This window comes from Emys orbicularis, chromosome 7, assembly GCF_028017835.1.
Source record: "Emys orbicularis isolate rEmyOrb1 chromosome 7, rEmyOrb1.hap1, whole genome shotgun sequence".
Lineage (NCBI taxonomy): Eukaryota > Metazoa > Chordata > Testudines > Emydidae > Emys > Emys orbicularis.
In genome coordinates this window covers 130,963,366-130,975,276 of record NC_088689.1, presented here as the reverse complement: position 1 = coordinate 130,975,276, position 11,911 = coordinate 130,963,366, and positions in this window count along the sequence as shown.

Genomic DNA, 11,911 nt, shown 5'->3' with positions numbered 1-11,911 from the left:
ACAGACTTGAGTTCAATTTTACTGAGGTCCAGATCCACAGCAGAGGATGGTGAGTTTGTAGTTGCCAAAAGTTCTTTTAGAAATAGTGATAGAATCTTAGACTATCAGGGTTGGAAGGGCCCTCAGGAGGTATCTAGTCCAACCCCCTGCTCAAAGCAGGACCAACCCCAACTAAATCATCCCAGCCAGGGCTTTGTCAAGCCTGACCTTAAAAACCTCTAAGGAAGGAGATTCCACCACCTCCCTAGGTAACCCATTCCAGTGCTTCCCCACCCTCCTAGTGAAATAGTATTTCCTAATATCCAACCTAGACATCCCTGCACTGCAACTTGAATATATTCCATAGGTTATAGTCCAGGGGTAGGCAACCTATGGCACAGGTGCCGAAGGCGGCACACGAGCTGATTTTCAGTGGCACTCACACTGCCCGGGTCCTGGCCTCCGGTCCGGGGGGCTCTGCATTTTAATTTAATTTTAAATGAAGCTTCTTAAACATTTTAAAAACCTTATTTACTTTACATACAACAATAGTTTAGTTATATATTATAGACTTCTAGAAAGAGACCTTCTAAAAAGGTTAACGTATTACTGGCACGCGAAACCTTAAATTAGAGTGAATAAATAAAGACTCGGCTCACCATTTCTGATAGGTTGCCAACCCCTGTTATAGTCCAATGTCCATCAGTGTTTTCCCCAGGAATTGAAATTAGGGGGGGGTGTTCGAATTCACGGGGGGGGGGGTCAGGGCTGATGAGGGGTGAGACTGTGAGGGTGAAGGTGGGCTGTATGGCACCATAGTAAAAAGTGAAAAAACTGTTTCATGACCATTTTATTAGATTTAACTCATGTTTTGAAAGAATCACACAAATTAAAGTTGGCTACTCAAGCATTCTATGAAGCACAACATCTACGTCCTTCTTGGTTTCTTGTTATAATTTTGCACAACTCTGTTAATGAACTCCTTGAATGCAACGCATTCATCTTTGGTGGCTTCTCATGTGTCCAGTACTTCCATTCTTCAATTGATATGCTCATTAGTTCATTCACATGATCAGGCAGAAGGCGACTTCTTTCAGAACACAAAATTCTATTCAATGAGGAAAAAGAACGCTCAACTGTAGCTGTTGTGACTGGGAGTAGCAAGAGATGAATTCCTACTTCTTTCATCCCAGGAAACATAGCACAAAGATCGGGTCGAGCCACTAGTTATGATAAAAAAGAAATTGAAGTCAAATCTTCATTCATTCGTCATATGATATTCCACTCTGTGTTCAAATTCTCTATTCCGTCCTGAGCACATGGCAGCCCCATTGCTGATAGTGCCTCACTCCACTCAACTGTCAGTGTTTTATAGGACAGGGATCTGTAAAAGCTACGTAGAGGTTGAGTAGAATCTAGAAGTTGCTGTTGTAGATTTTTAAGAATCAAGTCTGTGTACTTTTTCAGTTGTCTTAAACACTTCTTGTCCTCTTCACTTAAGGATTCAATATAAATGCCTTCATTAGTCAACTTCTGGACTGAAGTCTTTGCTTCTTCCAGTACTTTTTCAATGGATAGCTCTCTGATTGATCCAAATGTAGCTTCTATTGCTGGACAAAGATCTCTTACTGTTGAAGCAGATGCCTGGATGGCATTGTTTAATGACCCAAGTGGTTTCAATAGAAGACTTACAAGACAGAGAATGGCAATAGTCTTCTCTGAACGTAGTAGCAAAAGTAATCCACCAGCCTCACTACTTAGATCCATCCCATCTTGGTAGATACTTTCCAAAGTCAGTAATAACGTCTGGAGTAATTTTAAGACAACAGCCAAGGATCACTCATGAGAAAGCCAGAGGGTTTTCCCAGGTTGGACTAATTTGAACTTCAGTCCCAGTGTATCTTTTGTATTTTCCAAGATATTCAGTCTTTTTGGACTCTTGCTGAAAAAATAATATAATGAAGTCATTAAGTTTATAGCTTTTTAAATGTCTTTTGAAGTCTGCAGCTTATACTAGCGCTAGTTGGAGTAGATGGCCTCTGCAGTGTGTATAGGAGAGATTAGGGTTACACTTTTCTCTGAGCAAAGCTTGTACTCCACCATGTCTTCCAGAGACGTTTGCAGCTTCAGCAAATGCACAAGCAGCCATCTGTTTGGGGTCCAATTGACAAGCATTTATCTCTTCTAAGATGTGGGTTGTCACAGATGCAGCCGTTGTGTCTTCTATAACTTGAACATCTAGAAATGCATCTACTGGCCTACCCCTGACATCAAGATAATGTACACAATGACTTAATACTTGCCCATTTGCATCGGTGCATTCATCAGCCATGTATGCAAATTTTTTTAATGTGTTGAGAGAGGTCTTCACTTTTTCAACTTTTGAGTCTTTCACTGTTGCACCATATGCTTGTAGCCCAGGGGTAGGCAACCTATGGCACGCGTGCCAAAGGCGGCACGCGAGCTGATTTTCAGTGGCACTCACACTGCCCGGGTCCTGGCCTCCGGTCCGGGGGGCTCTGCATTTTAATTTAATTTTAAATGAAGCTTCTTAAACATTTTAAAAACCTTATTTACTTTACATACAACAATAGTTTAGTTATATATTATAGACTTCTAGAAAGAGACCTTCTAAAAAGGTTAACGTATTACTGGCACGCGAAACCTTAAATTAGAGTGAATAAATAAAGACTTGGCACACCACTTCTGAAAGGTTGCTGACCCCTGTTCTAGCCAGTCAGTTGAGTTTCTTGCAGAAAGATAGTGAGCATTTGCTGGCCTTGTTCGGAACCAGTGTTCAACTTCAGGATGAACAAGTGACAATGCACTTAACATTGGCCTCCAGTTTGTAGTGTGTGGTATTTCTTGTTTAAATAGAAAGTATGATGCCTCACCCATATTTGTTCTCTTGTCTCTTGAGGTTCCACCCAGCTCACAGTGATTTTAGCTGAGCTCTCAGTGGGGGAACCTCACTGCTAGTGCAGACTGGGCCCTCTCTTCCACTTAGACCGGATTATCAGTGATTTCAGCTGTAGCGGTCACTTAACAAAACAAAAGACTATCTATGGAGCCTAATCAGCTCTGTCTTTAAACAGTGGAGAGGGGCAGGTCAAATAGTACTTGTGACTCAGGCAGACCATCAAGCAAAACACCTGTCCCCACCCTCTCTCATGAAGCTCTCAATCAGCACAGGCTAGGTACAGTTCTACTGCCCTTTACTCATACAGTAAGAACAACAACATTACATTACCCCCCACCCCACATTCAAGTGATTTGTAACCCAAACCCAGCCAAAATCTATCCCTTGGGCAACACAGCTCTGTTTGCTGGATACCTAGGTAGATTAGGTGTGAATGTAAATACAATCTGGTCCTGAAGCCCTTTCCCCCAGCCCCTAGCTCATCACTAGCTGTCAGGGAGAGCTCATTTAGACTTTGCTTACAAATCATAATTTGGCTAACATCACCAAAATGAATGCAGTGACATCGTCATAAAAACAACAGCTGTATAAGGAAGCTAGTCTATGTTCATACTTTTCAAATCTATTATACTTTTTCAGATACACGTATTTTATCATACACTGTATATGCTTTTAAAGTATGTATTAATGTTTCAATTTCAATTCAAATTTCCAAACAATCATTAAATTGGCAACACTGCATGTAACTAATTCACAAAAATGGGGGGTGGGGGTGTTGGGGAAATTTAGGGAGGGATGTAGGGAAATCCCTGATGTCCCTATTCAGTGTGACTCCAGTCAATTACTAGGGAGCTCAATTCTTATGGCTTAGGGTTTCCACTTCTTGAAACCCAAAGCAGATCTGAGATGAAGAAGGATCATGTCCCAGAGTTTTTATATATTTCCAGCAGCCTCTTGGCCTGAGAAAACAATAGGCTTAACTCTCCTTCTTCTAAACATCCTGGCAATTAGCACAGGGTAATTTATCCATTAAACAGTTCAGCTACAGGTTACCACAACCTTCAAAGAGACATATGGACAATAATACTATTTCCCTCAAGTGTCTTCCTAAATGTTAATATTCCTTTTTTGATCTTTAAATCAAAGCCATAGTAATAGACAAGACTTGTTTGCTTACATCACAAGACCTGAGCAAACATCTACCCTTCTATCTCTAACAATGCATGCTTGCATTTCAAAGCTCTATTCATTTACATATCTTCCTAACAAGTCTTTAAAGTTGGACATGGATCATGTCAGTCTGTGAGTTAATTAATTCTTTCTGGCCCTGTGTCACCTTCAATGAGAGATTATATTACACTCATAATGTCACACCCCCAACCCAAGCAAAATTGATGCAGAAAGAGATGACACAACCATGGCTGACTGCATCCCAAGAGCTCCCTCCTGGGTTCTGTCTCACTACAGCTTGTACTGGGTTAGAAGCCGTATCAATATATAACTGAAATGGTTTATCAAAGTCATGTTCAATAACATGATTGAATATTTTTACAAATTCAAGGTAAAACTTGGCTAGAACAATAATGGATTGGATCTGCTGTTGCAGCATGATTCCTGTATGTTTCATGTGATCTTGCCACGAGCTAAAGAAAATAGCTACTTTATCCATACAAACTCTGGCAAATATTTGGAACCACACAGACTATGCTGACAGATTGTGCCACACTGCGGAACCACCTGATCAACATCCTATACAGTAAACAGGGAAAGATTAAGAATGAGCTCTCAAAACTGGATTCTCTCATAAAAAAACAACCTTCCACACAACCTTCCTCGTGGCTGGGCTTTACAAAAACTAGACAAGCCATTTACAACACACACTTTGCTTCTCTACAAAGGAAAAAGGACACTAAACTATCTAAACTACTACATGCCACAAGGGGCCACAACAGTGGTTCCCTTAACCCACCCAGCAATATTGTTAATCTATCCAGCTATACTCTTATCCCAGCAGAAGAATCTGTCCTATCTCAGGAACAACTCTGACATCATAATCAAAAAGGCTGACAAAGGAGGTGCTGTCGTCATCATGAATAGGTTGGAATATGAACGAGAGGCTGCTAGGCAGCTCTCTAACACCACATTCTACAAGCCATTACCCTCTGATCCCACTGAGGGTTATCAAAAGAAACTGCACCATCTGCTCAGGAAACTCCCTGAAAAAGCACAAGAACAAATCTGCACAGACACACCCCTAGAACTCCGACCAGGGGTATTCTATCTGCTACCCAAGAGCCATAAACCTGGAAACCCTGGACGCCCCATCATCTCAGGCATTGGCACCCTGACAGCAGGATTGTCTGGCTATGTAGACTCTCTCCTCAGGCCCTACGCTACCAGCACTCCGAGCTATCTTCAAGACACCACTGACTTCCTGAGGAAACTACAATGCATTGGTGATCTTCCTGAAAACACCATCCTGGCCACCATGGATGTAGAAGCTCTTTACACCAATATTCCACATGAGGATGGACTACAAGCTGTCAGGAACAGTATCCCTGATGAGGCCACAGCACGCCTGGTGGCTGAGCTTTGTGACTTTGTCCTCACCCACAACCACTTCAGATTTGGGGACAACTCATATCTTCAAGTCAGTGGCACTGCTATGGGTACCCGCATGGCCCCACAGTATGCCAACATTTTTATGGCTGACTTAGAACAACGCTTCCTCAGCTCTCGTCCCCTAGTGCCCCTCCTCTACTTGCGCTACATTGATGACATCTTCATCATATGGACCCACGGAAAGGAGGCCCTTGAAGAATTCCACCTGGACTTCAACAATTTCCACCCCACCATCAACCTCAGCCTGGACCAGTCCACACAAGAGATCCACTTCCTGGACACTACAGTGCAAATAAGTGATGGTCACATAAACACCACCCTATACCGGAAACCTACTGACCGCTATACTTACCTACATGCCTCCAGCTTCCATCCAAGACACATCACACGATCCATTGTCTATAGCCAAGCACTAAGGCTTGGTCTACACTTACCCCCCAATTCGAACTAAGGTACGCAACTTCAGCTACGTGAATAACGTAGCTGAAGTTCGAAGTACCTTAGTTCGAACTTACCTCGGTCCACACGCGGCAGGCAGGCTCCCCCGTCGACGCCGCGGTACTCCTCTCGTCTAGCTGGAGTACCGCAGTCGACGGCGATCACTTCCTGGTTCGACTTATCGTGTCCACACAAGACGCGATAAGTCGAACCCAGAACTTCGATTCCCAGCCGCCGAACTAGCGGCTGGGTGTAGACATACCCTAAGGCCTGGTCTACACTAACCCCCAACTTCGAACTAAGGTACGCAACTTCAGCTACGTGAATAACGTAGCTGAAGTCGACATACCTTAGTTCGAACTTACCGCGGTTCAGACGCGGTCCACACGCGGCAGGCAGGCTCCCCGTCGACTCCGCGGTACTCCTCTCGCCGAGCTGGAGTACCGCAGTCGACGGCGAGCGCTTCCGGGATCGATTTATCGCGTCCAGACCAGACGCGATAAATCGAACCCGGAACTTCGATTCCCAGCCGCCGAACTAGCGGCTGGGTGTAGACAAGGCCTAAGATGCAACCGAATTTGCTCCAACCCCTCAGACAGAGACAAACACCTACAAGATCTTTATCAAGCATTCTTAAAACTACAATACCCACCTGGGGAAGTGAGGAAACAGATTGACAGAGCAAGACGGGTACCCAGAAATCACCTACTACAGGACAGGCCCAACAAGGACAATAACAGAACACCACTGGCCATCACATACAGCCCCCAGCTAAAACCTCTCCAGCGCATTATCCACGATCTACAACCTATCCTGGAAAATGATCGCTCACTCTCACAGACATTGGGAGGCAGGCCAGTCCTCGCTTACAGACAACCCCCCAACCTGAAGCAAATACTCACCAGCAACTACACACCACACCACGGAAACACCAACCCAGGAACCAATCCCTGTAGCAAACCTCGTTGCCTACTCTGCCCCCATATCTACTCTGGCGACACCATCAGAGGACCCAACCACATCAGCCACACCATCAAGGGCTCATTCACCTGCACATCTACTAATCTTATATATGCCATCATGTGCCAGCAATGCCCCTCTGCCATGTACATTGGCCAGACCGGACAGTCCCTCCGCAAAAGAATAAATGGACACAAATCGGACATAAGGAATGGTAACATACATAAGCCAGTAAGTGAACACTTCAGTCTTCCTGGTCATTCTATTACAGATTTAAAAGTCACTATCATTGAACAAAAAAACTTCAGAAACAGACTTCAAAGAGAAACAGCAGAACTAAAATTCATTTGCAAATTTAACACCATTAATCTGGGCTTGAATAGGGACTGGGAGTGGCTGGCTCATTACAGAAGCAGCTTTTCCTCTCCTGGAATTGACGCCTCCTCATCTATTATTGGGAGTGGTCTACATCCACCCTGATTGAATTGGCCCTGTCAACACTGGTTCTCCACTTGCGAAGTAACTCCCTGCTCTCCATGTGTCAGTATATAATGCCTGCATCTGTAACTTTCACTCTATGCATCTGAAGAAGTGAGGTTTTTACCCACGAAAGCTTATGCCCAAATAAATCGGTTAGTCTTTAAGGTGCCACCAGACTCCTTGTTGTTTTTGTAAATACAGACTAACACGGCTACCCCCTGATACTTGATATCTATTAAAGGGACATCATTATAGGACCTAATCACATCAGCCACACCATCAGAGGCTCATTCACCTGCACATCTACTAATGTGATATATTTATTTATTTTATTTACAGGGTGAGGGATAGCTCAGTGGTTTGAGCATTGGTCTGCTAAACCCAGCGTTGTGAGTTCAATCCTTGAGGGGGCCACTTCGGGAGCTGGGGCAAAATCAGTACTTGGTCTGCCTAGTGAAGGCAGGGGGCTGGACTCCATGACCTTTTAAGGTCCCTTCCAGTTCTAGGAGATAGGATATCTCCATTAGTTTATTTATTTATGCCATCATGTGCCAGCAATGCCCCTCTGCCATGTACTTTGGCCAAACCGGACAGTCTCTACGCAAAAGAATAAATGGACACAAATCAGATGTCAAGAATTATAACATTCAAAAACCAGTCGGAGAACACTTCAACCTCCCTGGTCACTCTATTACAGACCTGAAAGTCGCAATTCTCCAACAAAAAAACTTCAAAAACAGACTCCAACGAGAAATTGCAGAATTGGAATTAATTTGCAAAATGGACACCATTAAATTAGGCTTGAATAAAGACTGGGAGTGGATGAGTCATTACACAAACTAAACTATTTCCCCATGCTAATGTTCCCCCTACTGTTACTCACACCTTCTTGTCAACTGTTTGAAATGGGCCATCCTGATTATCACTACAAAAGTTTTTTCTCTCCTGCTAATAGCCCACCTTTTCGATTAGTCTCATTAGAGTTGGTATGGCAACACCCATTTTTTTCATGGTCTGTGTGTGTATATATATATATATATATATAATTTCTCCCTACTGTATTTTCCACTGCATGCATCTGATGAAGTGGGCTTTAGCCCACGAAAGCTTATGCTCAAATAAATGTGTTAGTTTCTAAGGTGCCACAAGTACTCCTCATTCTTTTTTCAAGCTAATGTAGATATTAATGTTGTCCATAGTGTAGGAATCATGGCATTTAGCCATGAAAGCAATATGGTAGTGTGCCTCAGTTTCCCTTCTTATACAGCACATTAGGCCTGGAGTAAAAACAATGAGGAGTCCTTGCGGCACCTTAGAGACTAACAAATTTATTTGGGCATAAGCTTTCGTGGGCTAGAACCCACTTCATCAGATGCATGGAATGGAAAATACAGGAGCAGGTATAAATACATGAAAGGATGGGAGTTGCCTTACCAAGTGTGAGGTCAGTCTAACGAGACAAATCAATTAACAGCAGGATACCAAGGGAGGAAAAATAACTTTCAAAGTGGTAATGAGAGTGGCCCATTTTAGACAGTTGACAAGAAGGTGTGAGTAACAGTTGGGGTAAATTAGTATTGGGGAAATTAGGTTTAGGTTTTGTAATGACCCAACCACTCCCAGTCTTTATTCAGGCCTAATCTGATGGTGTCCAGTTTGCAAATTAATTCCAGTTCTGCAGTTTCACGTTGGAGTCTGTTTTTCAAGTTTTGTTGTTGAAGAATTGCGACTTTTAGGTCTGTTATTGAGTGACCAGACAGATTGAAGTGTTCTCCTACTGGTTTTTGAATGTTATGATTCCTGATGTCAGATTTGTGTCCATTTATTCTTTTGCGTAGTGTTGTGGTCAAAGACCCACACGCAGTCATTTTAGTTCAAAGACTCAAGCCTGAGGCCAGTTTATTGACATACATACCAGTGCACTGGGGTGCAGTCCGAAGACTGACACCCCGAGCGGCAGCTCGCAGGCTACTTTATTTCGTCAAACCGCAAGCAAAGTACAAACAATAGTCATGAGTTAAGAAATTAGGGTTGGGGTTAGTCCCTCCCCCAAACCGCGAGTTAAGAAAGTAGGGTCGGGGTCAGTCCCCTCCCCCCCGTACCTTCCTTATTAATTTTCCGAGAAGTGGTTTTCCCCAGGGGTGGTACTTGGCACCAGTTTGGGTACATTTCTCAAGAAACATTATTTTCCGGGGTCTTTTGGTTAAAGATTGGGGGGGGGGGGGTTTCCATGGGACGCCTAAAGAGGATCTATGATTGGCTATTTTTGCAGATAGCTGGAGTCACGGAGTGGGTCACAGATGACCCAAAAGAGAAGCTGCATGAGTCAGTTTGCATTTAGCTAAAGTTACCTATTGCTTCACACAAGCGGTTATTATATTTCATCAGCCATGAACATATTTTATTAGTGCTGCTGCTGGGGCTTTTATTCTTTCCCTCCTTGCCCCTCCTCTGGACATGACCCTTGACCGAGTTTGGCAGAAAACTGTGCAGTTTAGTCTAGTTCAGGCCCTGCCCTGGGCCCTGCTTTGTGTAAGGGTAGTTAGCATAACAGATCTTTGTTGGAGGGTTTATTTTGGGGCCTTCAGATTCACAGCTCTGGCTATCAAAAAGAAGCCCCCCCCCCTCTATTGCCCCACAGTAGAGACTGTCCGGTTTGGCCACCCCGAGGAGCCGCCGGGCCTGCCCTGCGCCCGCCACCCGGAGGAGCCGCCGGGCCTGCCCTGCGCCCGCCACCCCGAGGAGCCGCCGGGCCTGCCCTGCGCCCGCCACCCGGAGGAGCCGCCGGGCCTGCCCTGCGCCTGCTACCCGGAGGAGTTGCCGGACTTGCCGAATGACGCCTGGCCGGACGAACCCATGGTCCAGGACCCCCCCGAGGCCGACACCAGCCCCCAGGTAGGCCCAGAGGGGGAGAGTGGAAGTAGCCCGGGGGCAGCCGACCCCAGTCTGGCTGCAGCATTGCCAGAGCCTATGTCAGGGTGTTGCAGCCAGGATGCCCACAGACTAAGCAGCGGGCCGTTTGCCGCTGCTAGGGCCCCGGGCTGGGACGCAGTGGAGTGGGAGGGCCTGCGTCCTCCCTGCCACCCAACCTGTGGGTGGCAATCTCCCCCTCTCCCAGGCCTGTTGAGGCTTAGTTTATACCAGGGGTCAGCAACCTTTCAGAAGTGGTGTGCCAAGTCTTCATTTATTCACTCTAATTTAAGGTTTCGCGTGCCAGTCATACATTTTAACATTTTTAGAAGGTCTCTTTCTAGAAGTCTATAATATATAACTAAACTATTGTTGTATGTAAAGTAAATAAGGATTTTAAAATGTTTAAGAAGCTTCATTTAAAATTAAATTAAAATGCAGAGCCCCCCGGACCGGTGGCCAAGACCCAGGCAATGTGAGTGCCACTGAAAATCAGCTCGCGTGCCGCCTTTGGCACGCGTGCCATAGGTTGCCTACCCCTGGTTTATCCTGTTGCTCAGCCCTGACTGAGGGCCTGAGCGCCCGTCCCAGCGTTTGTTGCCCCGCCCTGACCTAGGGCCTGGGCCTAAATACTTTTTACTGTTGCTCAGCCCTGACTGAGGGTCTGAGCCCTAACATAACGTTGGTGTCCGCCCGAAGCTAGGGTCGGGCTTATCGTGCCTCTCAGGACAGCAAGGACCGCCGGGGAACCCTGCCGCCAGACAGAGCGCCCAGCCCCGGCGGGTAGTGAGTCGGTGTGGCTCCCCGTCGCCCCGGAGAGGGTCGAGCCCCGGCAAACTCTTGTACACTGAGGTTGATGGTGGGATGGAAATTGTTGAAATCATGGTGGAATTCTTCAAGGGCCTTCTTCCCATAGGTCCAGATGATGAAGATGTCATCAATGTAGCGCAAGTAGAGTAGGGGCGTTAGGGGACGAGTGCTAAGGAAGCGTTGTTCTAAGTCAGCAATAACAATGTTGGCGTACTGTGGGGCCATGCGGGGACCCATAGCAGTGCCGCTGAATTGAAGGTATACATTGTCCCCAAATGTGAAATAGTTGTGGGTGAGGACAAAGTCACAAATATTCCAAGACTGTTTACAGGCACTAACTGTGAAATATCAGCACTACGAGGTCTGTTAACATACCGTGTGTCCTCAGGCATCACTCTGAACGTGCTCGGGGGGTTTTCAGAGGATTAGGCACATGGAACATTTTGACAATTCTTGTTAATAGCAACACACTAGTTACAACAATCACCATTCGCGATGACACCCTCTCCAGTGCGAGTGTCCAGCTACCCGCAGTCTGTCCTGCCCCACCTAGGTTCCATGCCACAGGGCCTGGGCCCTGGGGGGCTGTGCCGGGCTGGGCCCTTGGGGCTGTGCTGGGCTGGGGGGGCCTGGGCCCTGGGGGACTGTGCGGGGGGGGGGGGGGGCTTGGCCTGGGGCGCTGGGCCCTTGGGGCTGTGCTGGGCCTGGGGGGCCTGGGCCCTGGGGGGCTGTGCCGGGCTGTGCCCTTGGGGCTGTGCTGGGGGGGCCTGGGCCCTGGGGGGCTATGCCGGG